Source organism: Rattus norvegicus, chromosome 3 (assembly GCF_036323735.1).
Source record: "Rattus norvegicus strain BN/NHsdMcwi chromosome 3, GRCr8, whole genome shotgun sequence".
Classification (NCBI taxonomy): domain Eukaryota; kingdom Metazoa; phylum Chordata; class Mammalia; order Rodentia; family Muridae; genus Rattus; species Rattus norvegicus.
The window spans coordinates 132,313,579-132,337,127 of record NC_086021.1 but is presented as its reverse complement, the minus strand read 5'-3'; the positions used below and the strand labels follow the sequence as shown (position 1 = coordinate 132,337,127).

General features: G+C 42.2%; 1 protein-coding gene and 1 long non-coding RNA gene across 4 annotated transcripts in view; one reads left to right on the top strand and one right to left on the bottom strand.

The window, feature by feature from the left end:
* Sema6d (semaphorin 6D) overlaps positions 1 to 23,549 on the bottom strand; it is a 592,899-nt gene that overhangs the window by 57,451 nt on the left and 511,899 nt on the right. Inside the window, exon 1 of one of the 2 annotated variants that reach the window (XM_039104985.2) lies at positions 96 to 235. The exons of the other annotated variant lie outside the window; for it this stretch is intronic. The gene's annotated coding sequence lies outside the window, so the exon portion shown is untranslated. Of the gene's footprint in view, positions 1 to 95; positions 236 to 23,549 lie in introns of those variants that run through there. 2 annotated transcript variants of the gene reach the window in all.
* On the top strand, positions 12,290 to 17,380 carry LOC120101648 (uncharacterized). Of its 2 annotated transcripts, none has more exons than XR_005502404.2 (2): positions 12,290 to 12,409; positions 17,183 to 17,380. It is a non-coding gene; the product is annotated as an uncharacterized LOC120101648 (long non-coding RNA). The 2 variants fall into 2 exon arrangements; XR_005502405.2 differs by lacking the exon at positions 12,290 to 12,409 and adding an exon at positions 12,420 to 12,808.

The following is a 23,549-nucleotide window of genomic DNA, read 5'->3' as shown; positions in this document are numbered from 1 at the left end:
CGCGCCCGCACACAGCTGCTCTGCGGGCTCCGGGCTCGGGGTCCCACCCCCATCACGCACCCAGAGCGTCAGCGGAGCTTGGGAGACTGTCTTACCTCTCATAGGGAAGCCTGCTTTAAAAAACAGACAAATAAAGCTTGTCAGGATCAGATGGAAAAGCCGATCAAGACGGTGTGCAGAAAGAGCAATCCCACGGTCTCGGGTCGCGCCTTGCGATCTATCCTGAAACTGGTCCGCTCTAGCCAAGGCGGCGGGGGCGGCGGCGGCGGCGGCGGCGGCGGGACCCAGCGCCAGCAAAACAAACCGCTGCTCGGCAAATGGTGTAATTCGATCCATCTCCGAGTCGCTCCCTGAGATCCCGGCTCCCTCGCCGCTCTGCAGCTCCCACCGCGGCCAGCGCCGCCCAGAGTCCTACGCGCGCCGCGGCCTCGACCCCAGTGGCCGCCGCGTCCCTGATCGCGCTCGGCCGCGCGCCCAGGCTCTCCCACCTTAGCGGAGCCGCTCCTCCCGCGCCTCTCCGAGCCGGGTCGCCCAGCTGGCGCCGCCTCTGTAGCCTGCAAAGCCGCCTCTCCCTTCCTCCAGGCGCCCTCACTACTCTCCCAGCCAGCCACCCTAGACGATCGGAGGACAAATGGCTGCAGCCCAGTGGTGCGGTGGGCGCAGTTGTACCCCGAAGTTTTGTCTTAGTTTTCTAGTCTAGGATTTATTTTTGAGCTCATTTTCACAAGCCCCTCCCCCATTTATCTTTATAACCACTAAGTAAAACAGCTGGGAAGAAGCAATCAAACATAGCCGTAGCTTTAAAAAATACAGAAATTGCCTACTAAAAATCTTATTTCCACTTTGAATGAAAGCCATTCGGTACAGTGTAATTTTGCAGGCTAATGAGCCGGTTTTACAGGCAAGTGTTTCGTTTAATACGTTGTGGGAGAAATGAAAATGTCCTTGAAGCGACATCATTTAAGATGTACGGATTGTCATAAATGAAATAAAAGAATCATATATCCCCAAACAAGAGGATCTTAATTTAAAGTTCATTTCCAAGAACGGTCTATGTTTATTAGTTTCCAATCTAAGCATGTATCACTTAAGGGTTCTAAGTGGCTGGAATCAACCCTGATGCCCTCGCTTAAAGAGAGAAAGAGGAGAGCATTTCCGCCAAACTTTTGGCTTTCCTTTGAGTGTGGTTAATTATTGTGGACCGGTCATGGAAGCAAATTCTTGTCTAGAGTCTTCCTGCTTTTCTCCCGCACACAGATATATATTTACATTTAACAAGAACACTGCCCTGGATTTGAAAAAAAAAAAAAAACTCCAAAAAGACCCCCCCTGTTAACACTTGTAGGCAAAAACTTGTAGCCAAAAGCAAGCCAGGAGAGAAAGGGCAGCCTTTTTAAATGCAAGCTTTTCCCTCTGTTCCTCCTGTTACAAGAAAGGGGTAGGGGGCGGAAAGAGTGGCTTCTGAGGCTAGCTCAGTGTTTTTTCTGCTGTTAAGTCTTTTGTTCCTGGTTGGCTGGTGTTTTCTGGTTGTGTGGGGCTCTGACATCATTGCAAGTTACTTGGCAGTCAGGGTCTTCCCCTAGCCAACTTCTGACCCAGAAAGCTGTGAGCATTTCCCGGCCAGCGGTCATTCCTTCCTTCCTTTCTTTCTTTCTTTCTTTTTTTTTTTTCTTTCTTTTCTGTACTGCAGGCAGGGTACTGGCCACACTGTGAAGATGCAAAATGAGGACAGGGGCTACTTGGTTGGTGAGGGAACAATCCACCTGCCACCTTGACAGGTTTGCTCGTCACTCTGTGTCTGCCATAGCAGCAAAGGTTCATTCCAGATTCTTGAACCCACCTCTCACAAGCACCACTAGACAACATCTTACTGCGTAGCTCAGGCTAGCCTGGAGCTTATTGTTTAGCCCAGGCTGGCCTCAAATGTGAGGCAATCCTTCTGCTTCAACCTCTGGAGTATTGAGAGTACTAAGAGTGAGATACAATATCCAGTATAGATTGGGTTCCTGTGCCCGTGGGCAGTTTTAGAGGGAAAGATACCCAGAGATTACAGTTTTACCCCAGACTGAGTCTTTAAATCCGGGAATAAGAAGGAATGATGGTCTGGTGGGTTGCTGGAGAATATGCTGATGGGTCCTTTAAAAACCATGAATTACATGTTTTCACTCTAAATATCAGTCTGGACCTCAGAGTCATCCTTGTGTTTGCTCTGATGGAGGCCGAGAGGACAGAGCCTGTCATGGGAAGAGAGGTCACAGACTACTCTTGAAGATTAACCATGTCCATGTTGTGAGGGGCGGGTGTTGAGAGGAAAGTGACACTCTTTATTTAGTCTTTAGGAGAAAGACATCCAAGGAAAGCACTGAGGTCGTTGCCGCTGCCATTGCTGTGGTTCTGATTCCCATCAGCTCTCTAATCCTGTTAGCCTCTGCCAATTCCCTTCTTTCCACACACCCTACACTCTAGGGAATAACACTGGCTCGCATTCCCTGTCCCCCATTGGAGCACACTCTCCCGATGCTCCTGCTTTTTCGGGTACCCTATAAAATGGTCCAGTTCCATGTCTGGTTTCTTGATTGAATAACAAACCGTATAGGTGTCAGAGTACCCTCAGCCCACAAACCCTTTGTACGGGTCTAAAGGACTGTCTTCTCTGTTCCAAAATGTTCTTTAATTTATCTTGTTTAGGATGTCTCCCAATTGGACACTTAATGGGCCTGGTGCCCTGCACTGGGTTGTACACTCAGTAAATACTTGTGAGACAGGTATGACACTGGGGCCTGCAACATTCTCATACTCTCTTCTGGGCCGAATAAGAAAGGGTTGTTATTGCTATATTCATACTAATACTAATGCACTCTAGGCACTAACTTTGTGCCCCAAGGTCTTGCAGTCCCACTGAGGATGATGGTTAAGTGGAGTGAGTCAGTAATTGGATAGACACTCTTGACTCTTTTCACCACCTCCCCCCAAGGCTGACTCTACCTGGTTAGCAAATACACTTCGATATTCTCGGTGTGGCTTTCCCACCGATGATAAGTAGTAAGTCACTTCCAAATGAATTGTAAGTATAAATGTATCTAAACTCCACGGAAAATCTCTGCATGTGATTCTCAGTAAAATGTATCAGTCATCAAATAGTGGAGCTTCTTATCCATTAAACGATGAGCTATTAAACCGCTAAACTTAAAGCTATTAAACGAATACCATGCTTTAACATCTGCCAAGCTGTTCTAAGCATTTCAAAAACATTGGTGTGCAACGATTCTATGAGGGGATACTATAATTAACACCATGTCCAAGGTGAGGGACCCAAAAGAACACAACGCAAAAGAACAAAACGAAAGGAATTTTAGTAATCCGGTTAACGTCACACTCGCACTGGGATTTGTTTGCTCCATTTTACTCAATGAGCTCTGAATAGCAACCGTCAAGGATGAAGTTTTTAGAGTTTATGCAGTTTGCGTTTAAGTCCAGCCGCTTCCCAGTAGATTTGTGATTTGGATAATTGATTTAACCACGGTGGGCTTCAGTTTCCTTATTTGCAGAACCAGCATTATGATAAAACTTTCAATGGCTTCTGTGGCTGACTGGATGAGATAACACAGGTGACATACTTAGTCTCTTGCCAGGAGTGCAGCAGGCACGGAGTAAACGCTAGGCAACACTCTTCTAGATACCACCCAGGCCATGCAACGTTGGGATGCTTCACCACTGGATCAGAAACTGAGTCCAAACTCACAGGAGAAGTGAGTCTCCTCAACGGGTGGGTTACCTTTGCTCATTTCTGTCTCTACTCCTGTCTCCAGGGGGTATGTCTTTTAATTCAGGTATACATGCTATTATTCAACTTGGGAACAAAGTTTTGCATGAATTTTCATGAATAACATGGTGTAGGATGGAGATTTTAATGGTTTAAAATATATAAAGATGACCGTTTCTCTGATGACTTCCATTTGGAATGCATGCACCCTATTCCTTACACTGGTGCACTGTAGAAGGTGCTTTTGTGGCAAGGGATTGCTTTCAAAACCAATCCAAACTCCCCATGACATGATAGATCATTAATAATATAGACACACGTCTCTGCATCTGCACTGACACAGCTGGCCTCCTTGTGTCAAGAGTTTGCATATGAAAGGGACTCTGCCAAGATATTTCACTTTAATGAAAAATATTTATCATGGTAAATCATAAGCCTCAAGACTTTACTGACATAATTCATTTCTATTGCTGGTTTACGCTAGTATAGCACATAGCCATTCCCGTATTTGGAATGATAAAAAAACTTATTTTGATTACTATCCTATCTTAGCATGAGTAATCTCTGCCACTTGGTCTGTGTAAAGAAAATATGCCATGCATTTTTAGAACAACCATCAATTACTTATTTACTTTTACTAATGACTTCACAGGGAGCCACTGCATGGACACTGGAGGTTTTCAAATACAATTTTTTTCCCACACTGGACAGATGCACAGCCCTCAGCTTTTAATATTACGAGGTCTTTTCGAAGGCAGAAGAAAGATGAGCGTTAAGCATCATCGTGTCTGTACATTATGCACATCCTACTCTCCATACAACTGTCTGAGCCGCTTGTAAGGGATAAGGAAAAAGACGTATTTAAACCCATGCAAATCTAGAGTAAAACAAGCCCCGCTGTTTAAGATGCAAGTGTCTGTGTTAATGGTTAGGGTCTCAGGATTGCGTTTCTCTGAACCATTTCAATATCACCAAATTCTTTCTCCATAGACGTGTCCAGCCATTAGCAGTATAAAATGTGATTCGTTGCCAGAAGCCACTAGAGCCACCTACTGGCTAAAAACACAAAACAAAACAAATAAACAAACCAGAATAGGATTCTGGGTAATTTATACCTTTCCAAATAAAGACTGTCCAAATGCATGCTTCGCTTTTTTTTCCTGTTTGTTTTTCAGTCAGGGTGTGCAATAGACAGTTTACAAACAGCAGATATATGGAGTTGTTACAAATCACACCGCTAAGGTGGGAGCAAGGGAAGGCATTCCGAATGGGGGACAGGAAGAAATTGATACTCTGCTATAAAAATCAATAGTGAGCCTTATTAGTGTTCAGCTGTAATAATAGGCTTGTCCAAAAAAATCCCAAAGCCCAGTTAAATGCTGATGCAGCGGCAAGGACGATCAGCCTGCTTGCTAACAGGCGTTCAAACCTGTGCCTTGGATAGCTGTCGCTGAGTCAGAAGTGACACAAATGAGGGGCCAGCCTGCAATATGTCCACTAGTTAGGTACAGGGCCAGCGTGTGCTCTTTCCACTGATCAGTTACAGGGCTTTCAGGTACTGTAAAGCAATCTCTCCACAGTTCCTTGACCCCAAGTTACCTATGACCTTTGAACTTACAGATGGATACTAGTCAACAGACAAAACCATTTCAGACCCGATTTTTTTGTTTGTTTGTTTGTTTGTTTACACAAACTTTCTTGTCAGGTTGAACACAACTGCCAAGCTCTATGTAAACATTACTGATTCAGTTCACTACTGTGTCGGCAGCTGTTGGAGCTTAGGTTTTTTAAGAGAAGCATAAAAGGGGACCTTAAAGAAAAACCCCATGGACATTTTGCTTCTGCTATAAAGCAAAAATAAAAAAAAAAATGCTGGCTGAGAACTTTTTTTTCTGGAAAGGCCAGGAAGTTCTTAACGATTTGACTGCTGACCTATTACACTTACACCAACAGTTCACTCTTCCAGTATATGGGTGTGTCTCAAGAGAGTGTGTGCGTGTGAGTGGATTTTCCTCTGTATTCCTGTTTCAAAAAGAAACCAGTATGAGTTCTTTTACTATATTAAAGTCTTCGGAATTGTGTTCATAAACTCCTCCGCTATGCTCTGCATTTCTGGGTCATAATTACAAAATAAACAGATTCATTTCTCATCACAAGTTTTAATTAAGAATTCCAGTTACATGATTACTTTCTAATGAATAATACCTACTCAGTACCACACCAAGGCACACTATTAACCATGTTGACTCAGAACGTATATTTTCTAAAGACGGTTCCAGAGGTCTCATTTGTAAGTCGTCAACCTTGGGAGCTGCCCTATTAAAACAAAAGGAGAAGCCTTATTTTCTACATCAGTTAGGTGGAGATTCAGGAGGCAAAGGTAGTTTATGATTGCTGGAAAAAATTTATTTGGCAGGAAGTGCTAATCAAGTATGATTTCAGCTTGTTGTAACTATCGAGCTGGTGAGTTCTGTTTTTTAGTTTTGGTTAGACCATTAGTCTAGGCTATCCTTTAATCAAGCACTAGTTAGCTGGGCCTTTACTAGTGTAAGGTGTCCACAGGGTAGCAGGTTTGAAGTATGGCCCCAGTCTGGGCTCCTGGCTCTTAAAAGATATCTGCTTTCCAATCTAGTGAGGAAACACCATCTTGGTTTTAATTTATGTGCCAGCATTTATGCTAAAGAGTAAAACAATATGAAGAAGAAAGTCCAGTGGAAAAAAGAAGTGGTATCTTTAGAAACTGCAGATAACTCAAATCAACCCATTCATGTGAACTGCCAGCGACACAAAAATGCCCCGAGTCAGCAGTCCTCTGTGTAGAGCGGCAAATCCTTTACTAGGGAGACTCGTATCTCCCCACTGCAGATAAGGGCCCAGGATAAACCAAAGTACAGGTACACCCAAAGTCCAACTGGGTGAGTCAATGAGTGTTACTGGGGTCACTTACAGGAATAGGGGTGAAGAGTCACAAGAGCAGAAATGATTCAAGGATAACAGCATCGCCAAGGTCAACCCCTGCACAGGTAGTAGCTCACAGAGCTGGGGACCTGGAGAACACTGCACACCCTGCAGGGAGCTCAGCCTGTGGGATAGCATCCTTTCTGGGTGCCTCAGTTGGTCTAAACCTCTTCCAGGCATTCTAGCTCAGCTTCTTTATGCTCCATTCAGGCAGCTAGTCTGGTCTGAGAGGTGGTTTTTGTTTGTTTGTTTTTTTTTTTGGTTTGGGGGGCTTGTTTTGTTTTGTTTTCCAGTTTTTATTACTCTGGTAGGGAGGGACCTAGTGAATCTGCTAGGTTTCAGGGACCTCCAGAAGCTATTTCATGTTGTTTACCTTCCTGTTTAAATAGCTTCTGTGCTGGATGGACCATTTCAATCTTGTACGAAAGCACTGTAACACAACACTACGGGGTCAGGGACCCTTGAAGACAAAACCCCACAGTCTTTGCAAAGTCCAGTCAAGGTGAGGAGGGGCAAGATGACTAGAAGGGGAGAGGACCACTCATTCATTCTCGCCTGTGTTCATTCCACCATTTGTTATTAATAGCAGCAGTCTGCTTTGTGTAAAGCACGGTGCTGAGATAAATGAGAAATCGCTTGCATTCAGACAGCAACTGAAAATTTGAAACGCAGTTTTATCATTCAGAATCCTGGCAGGGAACAGATGGCATACTTGGCTTGGGTAATCTGAGGAGCTGTTTGTGAAGGTGAGAGTGGGGTGCAGGGAGAACACAGGGGACAGTCACCCTGGGGGCTGTTCTAGCCTTAATTTCTAAGGAGCCGGAGAAGGAGGCAGTGAGCAGAACCAGCAGTCACAAAGGCAAACTGAACCCCTGTGAGAAGCACTGACCTTCAGCCAAAGGACTCTGCCAGCCTGAGGTAACCTGTGCTGGAGGGAAGGAAATGAGTACTGCAGTTCATCCTCTCTGGTCCCACACTGTGCTTTTCATTGGATCAGCCTCACTGGAGCCAGAAGGCTAGGAAGTCACTGATACCTTTCTTAGGCTCAATCCCCTCCTCCTCCTCCTCCTCCTCTTCCTCTTCTTCTTCCTCCTCTTCCTCTTCTTCCTCCTCTTCCTCCTCCTCCTCCTCCCATGAAGCAAAGTCAGGGGAAAGGGGATGGGAGTGGCTCTAGTGGAGCGAGTAGAAAGTGATTTTATTTCAGTCTTTGTAGAAAACTTTGGGACAGAAGAAGTCTCAGCTGGGAGGTGCTTACTGGAAGCACACTGTGCAGTAAAATCTGGAAACGGGGAGTGCTGGATGGCATCCTGAGCTTAGCAGGGTTCCTCTAGCTTCTGCCCTTTGAACTTTCTTATTACACTTATATCCCCAAACAGCCTTATTAACATATTTTATCACCCACTGTTGTGAGAGAGGGAACTAAGTCCTTTTTAAAAATATATATAACTGGCTAGGACAGGAATACTGGCTGGGACAGGAACTCTGGAACTTTTGATATTCAAAGTAATGATAACTGCATGAGAGAGTGAAGCTCACATGTGAGGCTATAAACAGTCCAGTGGTACAGGAGAAATGCAGTGGTGCATACAAGGGACAACAAATACTGGTGCACATTATAAATGACTTCATAACAGGGAGGGCTTCTGTGAGTGAGCAAGTGAAGTGCAGTGAGGACAGACACCAGGGATGAAGTTCACAACAAAGGCATTGCTGTAGGGGACAACGGGGTAGGGGAAAGTAAGCCACATAACAGACCTGGGACTTGTGCATGATCCTGGAGCCAGCTAGTGCGAGATGCGACTGCGAAAACAAGAGAAGCATCACTACACGCAGTGTTTGGATTGCCATGTGCTGGGCTTTGAATGTTTTCTTGGCTGCTTAGAAGACAGAGATACTTCTGAGGGCATAAGTGATGAGAATGATCTTGGGATGTTCAACGTTTGAGGAAAGCATTATTCAAATGCTTCAGATAGAACTCAAGACAGAGGGAAGAGCTTGGAGAGGTGAGAATACAGCTGGGAGGACTTCAGTTGACTGTTCAGGAATGGACGGTACCTAGAGTGGATATGGAGCCTGAGCAAAGTAGGAATGTCTAACAGAAGCCACACCCAGGCATCCAATGTTTGGTTGGACATCAGAGAGGGCTTTCCTCGTTGGACTTGAATTAAGAAAAGTTGAATATATTTGCAGAGGAGTGTAATTCAGTTTTGTTTGATGTAAATCTTAAAATACAAGCATAGTAGCCATGGATAGCCAGCAAGACCTGGAAATAGTAATGATAGTAATAATCATGCAATTATTACATAAAATTTATTATGAAAATTGTTTGTTACAGCTAGTAGATCAGGAAGTTCTATGATACAGGGGAATAATAAAATCTCAACAGGCCAAATACAGACAGAAAGTAAACACATGCAGGTGAGCCTTCTGGGTTTCAGGGGCTTACAGTGATCACAGGGGAACTTGTGATACACATAGAAGCCCACTGAAGAAAGGGATAGCCTGACTCAGTTTCCACTCTTGCTCCCAGCTTGCATACAGGAAAAAAAACAGACCTGGGGGCTCACTGCATTTTCTGTAATATCTTTTGGAGCTGAGAGCTAGGATATGCTTTCAGCTTGACACAGAGAAAGCTGTTAGAAACTTTTAAAACTTTTCGTGAGACTGTCCAAACCCATTAGTCTAGAAAGGCTTCAGGGATTCTGGTCCCCTAATATGGTGCAATTGAGGAAAATGTGGCTACAATTAATTTGCTTAACCGTCATCACTCATGTGGAATTAAGAAACCCTAGGCCATGATCATTAGCACTTGCTTCGAAGACCTCAGGGAATCCGGGGGGAAAATACAGTTCAGTGGCTTCTCTGACTTTTCCTAGGCAATGTGCAGCTCTTCATTTTACTTGATTGGAATGTTAGGATAGGACGGTGGAGAAGGATCCCTTCAGGATGATAAAAGGCAGGGGTGGGATGGGGTGGGGCAGACACCACGAAGCCTGGGGTATTACTCAATGGCCAGATTGAGCTTGGAAGCCGCATACAAGACAATTTATGACACAGTAGCTAAAAGAATCATCAGAATGGCCATCTAACTTATTTTCCATTTTTGAGACAGGGCCATGTAGCAGTGCACGGGCTTGTTCCCAGGTACTCTCCTGCTTCAGTCCTATGTGTAGCTGAGACTCCGGGTATGTCACTGGGTCTGACTTCCCTCTTCTGCATCTAGGGGCCATTTCTAAACAACGTACACAGGGTTAGCCTAATGTGGGGTGTGGGGGTAGAGAAGCAGAGTGGAAGGGAAGGCAAATGCAAAATCTAATCAAATATAATGGCAGATTTCCAAGAAAGAAAGATAAGTCTTTAGCAACATTGGTAGTTTCAATTTCAGAATTGACGATGCTGACACTGGCAAGAAGGTAGACTTTCCCTCTTCCTTTTGCTTTCCTCTTTGGCATTAATGGGCGGGGACATAAAACAGATATAAGTATTTGTTAATTTCATAGAAACCACTTCAGATTATACAGGATGTCATAGAACGTATGCTTAATTATATAAGCAACCTTTGCACTAAAATCTTCACTTTACTGTCCTCCCATAAACATTTTATGAAGCATTTAGTTTATGGTTGGATTAAAAGGAACTCCGAGGCAGGGATAAACTAGAGAGATCCTTTCCTTGCGCTTTTAAACTGATTTCATTAGAACTGTAATTTAGTGCTATGTATAACCGAGCAATGCAAAAGTAGAGATGGGACAGATCTGTGCTCTCATTATTTAGTCCAATGTTGGGAAAGCAGCATTTGGCTTTTAATGAATATTTAATATGTCGAGGAGCTCTCAGAACTCAATGCTTGCAGCAAGAGGGGGTTATTGCAGGAGGAACTGAATTGACACCTGGCCTCCTGAGTTCTGTCTCCACTTCTCTTCAGTACACCTTAAGTTGCTAAGAGGCGGTCAGAGCTGCACAGCAGCCTTCCCTCTGAAAATCCTCCTCAGGTGCGCAGGAACTGAAGATGAGGGAGCGAGAACTCAGACGCCACTGGGGCGGAGCGGTTGCCTTTGGTCTCAGTCTGCAGAGTGTACTGTTCAGCGATGGCTTCTGTGCCCAGCGGCCTCCAGGAGAACTGGGTGGAAGGTCACTGTTAAAACAGCAGTGCAGACTTTGGTCCTAGCTCAAGTTCTTCCTTATGTCTCTCTTGATCAGCTCAAGTCTGGAACACTAGGGCTTGCAGGCAGGCTGGTCAAGGTAAGCCTACACCGTAGAGGGTGTACAGACAGGAAGCTGCTGTGTATTTGGGAAGTGGGAAGCACTGTACGACACAGGGAGATAGGAATTTCAGAGTCCCTTGACAGGTAGGTCATGAAATCTTAAAAAATCATTTGTATGGTATTTAATTCCGTTTTTATAAAAATTAGATAAGTATCAATAATATGGGCTTTGAATGTTCATTTGTTAGGTCTTTGGGATCTGATAACAACATGTTTCGGCTTGTCAGGACTACATCCCATGGTATTGTGATTAGGAGCAGAGAGCATATGTCTAAGTAACCCTCCTTCTCCACATGCTAAGCACCTACAGTCTTAGGTTGTCTTTTTTGACTGCTACTGCTTCGTGATCCATGCTTACGCCGTCTGTCATGTTCCTCAGACTTCAGTAATGAGTGCCAGTCAACAGGGGCCTGCTTCTTACCACATCTCAGAACCTTGCCCATGTGGACTCCTACTGGATGGGCAGTCTATTTGATAATGCAGAGATCACCAAGAGTGTGAACGCACTTCCTCTAGCACAGTGCCTTTAAATGCATCTCAGTTCCTTCTATAAAAGAAAACTAAGTGTAGGATGACTTGTCGCATCTAACTTTTTCACCTCAAAATTGGACAGAATGGATCCTTTCAGATAGAAAACAAACCGTAGATTTAATAATCGGTTGGTATGATTACTTAACATGATTTTGAGCTGCTAGCTAATGTAATAAGAAAAGAAAGCAAAATAGAATTACGAAAATTAGCAAACATTGTAACGTCTGAGAAAGGTCGAGTGGGGTTAGCCGTGTTCACAGTTCATAAGATATGAAATTTTTGTCTTTTTTAAAAAAAATATTTTTTATGTGTGTCTTTCTCTCTGTATGTGTGCATGTGAATGAATATAGGTGCTCAAGGAGACCGGAAGAGAAGGTCAGATGCCCTGGAGCTGGGGTCACAGGCAGTTGTGAGCTGCCAGATGTGGACGCTGTGGGCTGAACTCGGGTCCTCTGCAACAGCGGTCCATGCTCTGGCACTGAGCCATCTCTCCAGCCCTGAAAACTGCTCTTTTCAATACATCTAATAAACACACAAGTACTGTAGTGATTTATGATGGACAAAATAACCCCCTTTTAAGGGTAAACCAAGCATAAGGTATGTGAGGATAGACTTAGAAAGAACTGCGACGGTTAGAAGAACAGAAGGAAGACCCTACACAGAGAGCCTGCATGAAGCATCAGTGCAATAAAACCTTCCATAACCTCCAAGTCTCTAAGTTCAATGTCAGTGTAATTATGCTACGATGCCTGCCCCTTTGTGAAAACACAAAGGGCTGCTGTGATGTCGCTTCCAACCCCGACCAGCAGGAAAGGAGAGGAAAGGAGCGGCACCACCACATTCTTCTCAAAGCAGTTTATTTAGGAACCCTTTGTCTGCAAACAGCAACAAGGTATCTCTCCCGCCCCGACCGCACTCCCTTATAACCTCTCTCAACCGCCTCAACCTTCCAGTCTGCGTAACCTCCGATCATAGGTCCACGTCACATGGCCTGATCTATCGTCATGGTGCGCCTGCGCAGCTCTCACGATGGGGCGTGGCTTACTTTCAGGTGCTAGTTGTAAGACTCGGCAGCAGTCCTGGGCGCCATCTTGGGATTGCCGCTGCACCTGTTCCCCACACTGTGAAAAATTTCAAACGGCACTACAGCACTGATTTGAAAAATTCTGGGGCAAAGAACTCTTGTCTATTCATGTAACTATATATGTTTTAAAGCTACCATAATTAAAACCCTGCTAAAAAGGGTGTAGGGAGGAGCATCAAAAGCAAGGGAGAAGAACGGGGCGCGCAGGTAGATACGCGTGCGCTATTAAGTGACACGATATGAATTAAAACTATGATTATGCTAGCATTTCAAGCAACAAACAAAAAAATAATTATTGAATAACCATGTTGACAAACTGTTTATCTCTGCTGGGGGGTGGTGTAAATGCTAATATCCTATTTCACACTTCATTATTCAAAAAATTATAATGACCCAACCAGCTAAAATTTAAAGAGATGCTGTATGTAAGAAAACAGAAGTATTTCCACATGCCTAGACTAGCAAAGGCTCCTTTAAATGGGATATAAAAGCAAAAACATAGGGGAAAAAGATAAGAATCAGCACTCAGAAGGCAGAGGCAGGCAGATCTCTGAGGTTGAGGCTAACCTGGTCTATAGAGAAAGTTCCAGGACAGCCAGGGCTACACAGAGAAACCTTGTCTCAACTGTGTCTCCTAAGTAAAAATGTTTGTAGCACAAAATAAATGTTAACGTGGCAACTAGAAACCACTCACAGTTAGAAGGAAAGAAGCAATGCATGGTTTACATCAGCATGGTTCTACTGAGCAACAGCTCACTTATCAGGAAGCTGTGCTTCACTGTGCTCCAGTGCTGCAGGTCAACTCAGAGCTTTACCCACACAAGGCCACAGTGGATTTGTTCCGAGAAACACCAGGAGGAACACTACCTCCAGCCTCAAACTCTTACCGGGAAACCCTACAAGTCAATGCTCTTCTACAGAGCTGGTTGTCTGTCAGAGCAACCTAACTTCACAAGGTTTTCCTCATCGCAAACAGAAAGTCCTGGTGCATTGGCGATCGGACCTCAATCACGGTCCCCTTTGCTGCTTTCTGGCAACAGCCAATCTTATCTCTGTCTCTATATCTTTGTCTTGGGACATTTCAAAGATGTTGAATCGTATAATCCGTGGCCTTTCTATGATTGGCTCCTTTGAGCGAGCATAGTGTTTTCCAAGTTCATGTTGCTAGTATCAGTATTTCATGTTTTATGGTTAAATAATATTGCTTTGAATGGCCATACCACTTTAAATTTACTTTTCATTTCCTCCTGTTCTTGCTGTTAGACATATAATGTTTTTAATGTTATATAATGTTATTACAATGTTTTATAAATGTTATTTGCCATGTGTATTATAAATAATAAACAATCTTTTATAATGTTATTATAAATATTTGTATGCAAGTTTTTGCAGGGATAGATTTTTTATATTTTCTTGAATATATAATCATGACTGGGAGGTTCATGTGTGTTGGGGGGGTCATCTTCCTCTATTTCTGCCACCTTATTTTTTTTTTAAGATGGGATCTCTCCGTAACTTGGCGTTTGATGTTTTGGCTAGGCCAGGTGGTCAGCAAGCCCAGGATTTACCTGTTTCTCCCCAACCCCAGCAATGAAGTAACAGGTCTGTGCTTCCGTGTCAGGTTATTATGTGCTTGCTGGGGATCTGAACGCAGGTCCTCGTGCTCGGAAAGCAAGCGGTTTGCTGTCTTCCCAGCTCACACTAGTGGAGTCCTGTCATAATATTTATGTTTAGTTTTTTTGAAGAACTTGTCAAATACATGAATGTGCTAATTGTGTCAGAACCTCACCAACATTTTCTCTTGTCTGACTAGGTCACCATGCTGTGTATAAAATGATGTTACATTTTCCATCTTTTACATGCTTATTGACATTTTGGATATATTTTTTGAAAACGTCTGTTTTATTACCTGTTTTATAATTAGGGTATTTGAGTCTGATGATCTATCATCTATCTGTCTGTCTGTCTATCTATCTATCTATCTATCTATCTATCTATCTATCTATCTATCTAAAATGAATGCATATTCTGCACATTTGCATGAAATGGAAGGATCTTTTTCAATTATTTGTTTTTTCCCCACCACTTTCCCTTTTTTCTTTCCTTCCCTGTTCTTTCACTCTATCTCTCCTTTTCTTCTTTCTTTCCTTTCCTTTCAAAGTATTTTCATTCTGCTTTATTCAGAAACCAAATATACAAAACAAATCATAACTCATCTGTATTATTTATTTTACATAATGAAGAAATGCGGGAATAAAATATGTGTTTGTATGATTTTTAAAGGTATTAAGGGATGTTGGATGGATACGAAGAACCAATGACATGACTAACTTGGGAGAGGTACAGCGGAGATGGGAACTGTGTTTTGTAGTGTGACTCTCTGAGAATCTTGGGAATTTTGAACCATGTGTCTACAGTTATTTTTCAAAAATTGCTCATAAATTAAAAGATCTATATGTAATATGATTTTAAAATTTTAATTTGTATAAATGAAATGAGTGTCCCTTTCTAAGTCAAACCAAAAGGTTTCCCTGCTACATTTGTTCTGTCTGATTCCTTACAGCCTTAATAAGGGTTTTATCTCATTACTAGGAGAGGGTACCAAAGTACCCTGCAGCACAATGGCCAGGATGTGGGCAAAGGAGGATCTGAAGTCTCCACCTTCTATTTGATCTCAGTCCAGATCTCTGAACAATGGAAGCAATTCTTTGTACTTTATGGACGATGCCTTTGAAGCTACAGACTTTGCATTTGAAGTTGTTTATCTTGTTTGTAGATTGTTGTCTGCACTTTTTTGTTACTGTATTTTTTAGACAGGATCTCATATACCCTTGGCTGGTCTCAGACTCTCCTGCCTCCACCTCCCAAATGCTGAAATTACAAAGGTGCGGCATCACGCCTGGCTTGTTAGTTTCAATGTCTTAGCTAAGGAGCTGTTGCCTGACTCAAGGTCATGAAGCTTTACTCCTGTTTTTCTAATGTGAGGCTCTTCTGTGTTGGCCTGTGCCCTGTTCTGAGTTAAGTGTTATATGAGGCAGCGGCTTGTGCCTGCGTCTTGCATGGAAAAGGATTGAGACTCTTAATATAGCCAGCACACTTTAATACAAATATGTACAGCATGCCAATAATCAAATGGACAACTGATGCTGAATAGGCTATTTTGGCTAACTGACCTGTGGAGAGATATTAAGTATAGCAATAATCAAAATGCAAATTAAAATGAATAACTAATAATAATTATTATTATTCAAGTTAGCAGGAAAAAATCACCATTTACAGTGATGACATGTATTTTTAGACTTTTGAAGTAATGTTGAATGTTAATTTTGTGCATATGTAAAAATGTACACTCTATACTGAGATAAAAATAACCTATAGAGAAGTGATATTATCCTATACACTGCCATTTTTCAAAATCAATGTCAGCTGAGGATGCATATGTTTATGTGTATCATTCATGTGTAAATGTGTATGCATATATTTATGATGTATGTGTCTGTGTGTATGATGTGCATGTAGATGTGTATGCACATATGTGTGAATAATGTGTGTGCATGTATATGCACATATGTGTGTATAATGAGTTAAGAGGCAAGTCTTTGTGCTCCCTCATATACTCTAATCTTTTAAAAACTTTTTATTGATTCTTCGTGAGTTTCACATTTTGTACCCAGGTCCCACTTACACCTTTCTCCCTGCTTCATATCTGTCCTCTGTCACTGCAATATTCTCATAAAAGAAAATAAAAACAAAATAGAAATAATAAAAACATAAAAATCATGATGTGTGGGGTAGCTCTGCATAGTCCTTGGATATCACCATGATCCCAGGTGGCAGCCCAGACCAAGGACATCTGCATGGTCATTAGTGGTAATATTAGTCACCTACATCAACACAGGCCCCTGCTGCTTTGTGGCTACAGAGCCTGACATGGCCCTCAGCAGCAGCAGCAGAGCACAGGTGAGACTTCACTATGGCCTCGGGTGGCAGGGCAGGCCACTCACATCAGACTGTTCCTCTCTACCCTCGAGTCTCCAGTTGCATCTCTCTTCAGACTGCTGAAACTGTTCTGCTTTTCTTTCTCTCCCATCTCTCCACCACACACTTGCACATCACAGTGGCTCTTGCTGTGGGTGGGCCACATGGCTGGTGGACCTCTCTGTATCTTTCCCTGCCCATGCTGCATGGGCATGGCTGTATTGTGTTTTTTTTTTCCTTTCATTTGAGCAGTAATTAATTCTATTGTCAGAAAAATATATGAAACTTTCTAAAGTTTTCTAACATAATCCCCACATTTGCGCACGCGCACACATACCCACCCACCCACCACATGTGTCTTTGCCTAAAAAGATAAAGAAATAGGCCATCATTTAGAATAACACTTTAATTCCCATTATTGGCATGGCTCTTTCAGGGATTTGAGTGTGGTATGCTTGTGCACGCATGTGTATGTCAGTATTCATCTATAGATCCTTTGGTAAGAATTATCTAGGTAATTCTATTGATTTTCTACTTTCCTTTATGTCAGGGCAAATTCAAAGGGAAGAAACCACTTCTCACATGCATTATTTTTCTCTGCAGGACTTTCTGGAAACTGTCACAAAATGGATTGCTGCATAATGGTATCTTTTCTCATTTCCTCCCAGAATACTGACATACACAGAAGTTTGTATATCTGACCAAAATGTGTTCTATCACTGGTATATGACATGCATAATAGTTATAGTCTGTCATAAAGCCAAATAAATAAATGTAATCTGTTGTATTTAAATAGCAAAATTGTATTGAATGTCCTATAAATATTTTTATTGATTATACAGAATTCCCCCAAAGTATTATAAAATGAATGTATAGCCTGCAAAGATGCAATTCGACCATCTCATAAATTACAGTTATCTGCAGTTAATGAGCTTGCGACAGTAAACTTAAACACCGGGTTAATCATTAGCTTTACAGTGTAGAAATGCTTGGGCTGGGGAGATGACTCAGTTGGTAAGAGCAATCAATCTGCCTCTTCTGACAACCTGAGTTCAAATGCTCGGCACTCACGTAAATAGCCAGGTGAGGCCACTTGCACACCTGTAATCCAGTGCTATGGGGAGACAGACAAATAGGCGTGTCACTGGGGTTCGCTGACTACTGACCTAGTTTCAGGGTCAGTGAGAGATTCTGACTCAAAGAAATAAGATAGAGAGTGGTAGAACAGACGTTCTCTGTCCTCCTCTGACCTTTGTGCAGTCATAGGCACACACATGCACACACACACTACAGTACACACATCATACATACACACACACACTACAGTACACACCGTACATACACACTGTAGCACGCTCACACTCATATTCCCTATGCAACACTAACATATACCACACACTTACTATAGTGCAAATACTCTACCATACTCACATTTCAGCTAAAATGCAGCAACATACCCACACACCTACATCATACCACCTTCACATATACCACATGCATAAATATTGTAGTAAGTCACATACGACATACACATGTGCCATACTCAGATATATCACACACATACACATACACACATTACAGCATACTCACACATATTCACATTACAGCACACACCCAAACTATAGTACACTCATATGCCCTAATATATGCACACATGCACATACAGCCTCTACCGCCACCCACCACACACATATAACGTTTTGAGTATTTCAATAGAATGTGTTTTTAAAACATATGAAAACTTGAAAGAAGAATATTTTTATGGTCCTAATTGCAATATTAATTTTTTAACATTTATTTTTAATGACTATTTTTAAAATCTTTCTTTTAGACTGCCATCCAACAGGTGGTAGAAAAGAAAGGATATGGGGGAGGTGGACCCGTTTAGAAATGTCTCTTTGAAGCAACTCCCCTCCGTATTGTCAGGAAATCAGTAGTTTAGTTTACAGGAGTCAGCAGCTGAAGCTCGATCCATTTGTAGATCGGTAGAGTCAGGATAGCAAACCCAAATCAACACCGGAAGCACTACCCAGCAGAAATAGCTGGGCCTCAGCCTGGGTACAAGTCAATAGGAAGGAAAGAGGAACACCTGGAAAAGTTCTCAGATGGGCCTCTCTCAGTGATGCAAAGATCAGCAAAGATGTGAGACCAACAAGCATTGTATTGTTAGCTCTATACACAAGACAAGCTCAGTCTCCATAATGGTCCCTTGAGTTCTATTTGTACTCCCTCCAAATATCATGTGACCTCCACGGGTCTTGCCTCAGCACATGTCTTGCCTCAGCATGTACATCTGTCTCAGCTGACATTACTCTGTCAATCAGTCCATGGAAGCTGCAAAAAAGCCATGGTAGTACACTACCAGATGTTTTTGGGTATGTTTTTCTCTATGAAGTCTTGACAAATGTAGCTCAGCTATACAATGAGAGGTGGACTAATATACGTATGTTGTTAGCAAAGAATCCTTCATCACATGTCCTTTCACATGCTTGCTTTAGAAGAACATCCTTTCTCCTGTGTCTGCTTCAGTGAAACGTTCCTTCAAGAGTCTGTCTTAGCCTCTTACTTATGTCTACTTCAGGAAAACACTCCTTTCTGGGTTTATCTCAGCAAAACATCATCTAACACAACTGACTCTCCAAAGAACACTTAAGTTTCTACTTCACCTATTATTAATAATGATGATTTCATTGTAAATATAAGTTAAAATTGCTTAAATTTTGAAGTAGTTTGTTCTTCATAATAAGTTAGGTCACATTGGAACCATGGTCACACTTTATGTTTATCCTATTCTTTAAGCAGGCACACAGTTGCAATTACATGGGTGTGACTGTTGATACTCCTCCATTCTATGGTTTGGACAAATTCGTGGGGACAAGTATCTACCATTAGAATATTACACAGAATAGTCTCGAAACCCTAAATACCTCAATACTCCACATGATCCCGTTACTCATTCTCCAATTTAGGCACTGAAAACCAGGGGATTTTTTTCTGTCTTTATAGTTTTTCCTTTTACAAATGTTTATAGGTGGAATCATAACATGTGTAGCCTTTCAGATCAGCTGCTGTGCTAATTTTATACATTTAAGTTTTTTTTCCATGGTTTTCCATTCATTTACTAGGGAACATTCTAGTTGGTTCCAAGTGCTGGCAATTGGGAACGAAGTTGTAAAAATTTCTATGTCCAGTTGTTGTATATATGTGAGTTTTCAGCTTTGGATTGATACCAAAGAGTTTAAGTGCCGCATGATATGGTAAGAGCATGGTCAGTTTTCTAAAAATGGCACTTTGATGATTTTTTTCCTATTAACTTGACACAACCTAGAGTCAGCTGGGAAGAGGTCTAATGGAAAGAACACCAGATACGGGCATCAGCAGGTGTGTCCATGCACCATGCACCTCTGTTTCATTTTTGTGCACTTGCTACGTCACCTAGAAAACACCGCAGCAAAAAGACAACAGTGGGCCATGTCTCGACAGATGATGACTTTTGATTTCCTCATGCAGAGAATGGAGACGACATTAGGCTTTAAAGGTTGTGAAAGCCTTAGATGAGATAGCGTAAGGCAAGCACTTGGCATAGGATTTGGCACATAGTAGGACTGCAACAACTATGAGTCTTTCCCCTAAATCCTGTTATTAAAAGAGCGTTACTTTCTGAAATGAAATATTGGTGCTCATCGGACAAGATTGAACAAAAAGAAAGTAGAATAAAAATACTTTTAAAGACCAATAAAGGCATTGCCTTCTCACAGTCCGTGGACCAGGTACACAGTGCTCAACAATTTGGATAGATAATTAGGATTTAGAAAAGCAATTTAGTGACTACTCTAGTTCAGGTTCCATCTCATTTTTGCTCTTTCACATCCTTCAAACCTAGCTCTCCACTCACGGCCATTTTAAATGTAAGTTTACGGAATGATACAATAGAAAATTTTACAGCTACTATTTGGAGAGTGCTAGGTAGTTTTGACAGTGTCTAGAAGACTATACCATCCAAGGATCTGGTTCATTTCTAGTTCATGCGAGCCAAACAAGCACGTATTGTGCAAACTCTGATACTCCGTAGGACATACTACATCGACAGAATGACTGTGGTCATAGGAAGGCTTATGTGGGAAGAGCAGTGTGCTTGACAGCTTATGTCAGCTCTAGATATAGCGAGAGAAAGAGATGCCCATGTGCTATTCCTTTCTATTTCATATATGTGGTTTAGTCATACAAAAAGAAAAGAAATGGAACAAAGGGGAAAAACAGCAGTGAAATCCAGACAGTTAATACAAGTTAATACAGGTTTATAATTTAGTGGACTCACAATTTTTAGGGCCCATTTATATAAGACAACTTTTCATTCCGCTCCTAAGAAGTATCTCTGGTTGGGAGATTTTAGTAACCATGCCTTGGAGAAGTCTTAAGGGAATTTTATTTTTATTGCTAGAGGTTTTGCAGCTGTAGTAAAGAGCATTAATAAGATTTTGTTCCCGTGTTGGAGAATTTGCTCATTTTGTCTCTCACTAACAGCTAAACCCACACTGGCTGCCTCTCATTTTCTGACCTCTTCTAGAGCAGAAGATTTTTCTAAAACTGCTTACCTTCCATATCTTTCTGGCCATTCCCCCTCCACAAGGACCAGTGATCACATCGAAGTTTTACAGATTATAAAAATACAATCCTAATGGGATCTCAAGACTTCAATATTATAATAATGAGAAACAGTCATTTTGAGGAAAAATGAAAACATGGGATGGTTTCCAATAAGCCTGTGTTAAATATCCAATAGTTTCTGAGAGAACAGACAGTATTGAAGGATTCTAAGATCATCCACGGACAGATCTTCTGTTTTATTGATGTAACCATTGACATGCAGAGAGTTAATGATCCTCTGGGCTTAGTGAATTAGGGAAGCGCTTTGTGGGAATGGGATTCAAGACTTTTGGCATAAGACTATTCTCCAGTAAACATAACTAAACCTTAGCTGGGTCATAAATGGGATGGTGTTTTATGTTGTGATGGGTAATTTCAATTGTTAACACAAGATCTCGCATCACCTAAGTGGCAAGCTTCTAAGCATTCCTCAAGGGGTTATCTTGAGACAGGCCTGTAGGGATGGCACCATTGCTTGGGGTGAGATCCTGGACAACATAAGAAGAAGAAAGCCAGCTGAGAACTAGAATTCATTGTTTTCCTTTTTCTAACTATGGATACAATGTGACTGGGTGCTCCAAGATTCTTATAACCTTGACATTTCTGATCTCTGGCAGGATGTACTATATATACACGTATGTATATATGTACCCTTGAGCTATAAGCTGAATCTCTTTCCTTTCCTCTCCTCTTCTCTCCCCTCTCCCCCCCCTCATTTTTTTGAGACAGGGTTTCTACATATCGCCTTGGTTGTTCTACAATTTGCTCTGTAGACCAGGCTGGCCTTGAACTTCGAGATCTGCCTGTCTCTGTCTCCCAAGTGCTAGGATTAAAGGCATGTGGCACATTATCCTGCTCTTTTATCTCTCTTAAATTGCGTTTGTTACAGAATTTTATCACAGCAATACAGAAGTAACTGAGGCAATATGTTGAACACTCTGTAAGGTTTACCTAACTTAAAATGTAAAGGTTGAGATGAAACATTCCGAAAGTCTGATCAGGGAAGAACTTAGACTAATTAGAATTAACTTCAAATAACTAGCCTGTCTTTGTTATAACAAGTGAGAGCTTGGCGCAGATGAAAGGAGAGCTGAAAAATCAAACAGTTGGGATTGAGGGGGTTCGGAGACATAAATTCTGTCAAATGCCGTTCTCTGGATTAGCGTATGGAAATAGAGATAAACTAAAAATAAGGCAAACATGACATCCAATGAATAATAAACCAGTTAGGAAAATAGTGCCATCATCTTTACTGTTGGGAAAATAAAGAAGATGTCAGGCAAGTAAGAGCCATGGCTGGTGTAGAACTCTCCTAGGCATGCCCAGAAGTTTCTGTGGGAGTTCAGAGAGGAATCCAGGCAGGGCTTGGGTTTTTTTTAGAAGAGTTGGATGATGTTGGAGCCTAGTGTATGTCTGGGAACAGAAGTGGCATTCTTGTGGTTCTCTGCTTTGGCAATGGGGAAAGAGACTCATGTCCCTGTGTCCTTGGTACTTAAGAGTTTAAAGATCTTCATTGGTTTTGCACTTCCTGGACAAGAGAAATACAGTTGACACATCCTAGAATGGTCTTTAAAACCTGGTACCAGCCTCGAGGGACCATAAGAAGGAACTATATCATTTCCTTAATCATTCTACAACCGCTTACTAAAAGATGTGAGGAATTCTATTACATGGGGAGGGCAGGCAAGGTGATGGTGATAATTGTGATGAGGACAAGAACAAGGACTATGATGGTGGCCATAGTCATTTCCATGAATTGTGCTCCCACTGACCCTTAGTTCCATAGTTAGTAGTATACCTCTGAAGCAAGCATGGTCACAAGCACTGCATCTGTGACATGTGCATCCAAGCTGCAGATCGGAGGCTTAAACAGCAGCTCTGTCACTACCTATGTGGCACAGCAAGAGAGCCTGAACTCCAGCAGCCTTAGTACCTAGTCTACATGATGGGAATGAGCCACATAGCGGTGCTGGTCAAGAAGGGTCTTTCACAGTGCTTGGCTTCCAAGACATTTGCAGCGTATAGATGTTGTATCCTCACCATGTCCGATTCTTTCTCTAACCCACGGACACAAGAGCCACCACCCAACACTTTTGTCAAGTAGAGACCCCATGAGTGAGAACTGCCCCTCCTCCATCATTCTAATCTTTTATTTATGAAGTGTCAGTGAGATTTGCGGTGATTGAGAGGGAATCACACAGCATGCTTGCTGTTCAGGCATATTCTACCGCAGGAAAGCCCTGAGGTCTCACATCCCGGAGGGACTGAGCAACATGGCCTGCTCATGAGTCCTGTGGAGTTTCAGTGTGGATAACTTGAATGG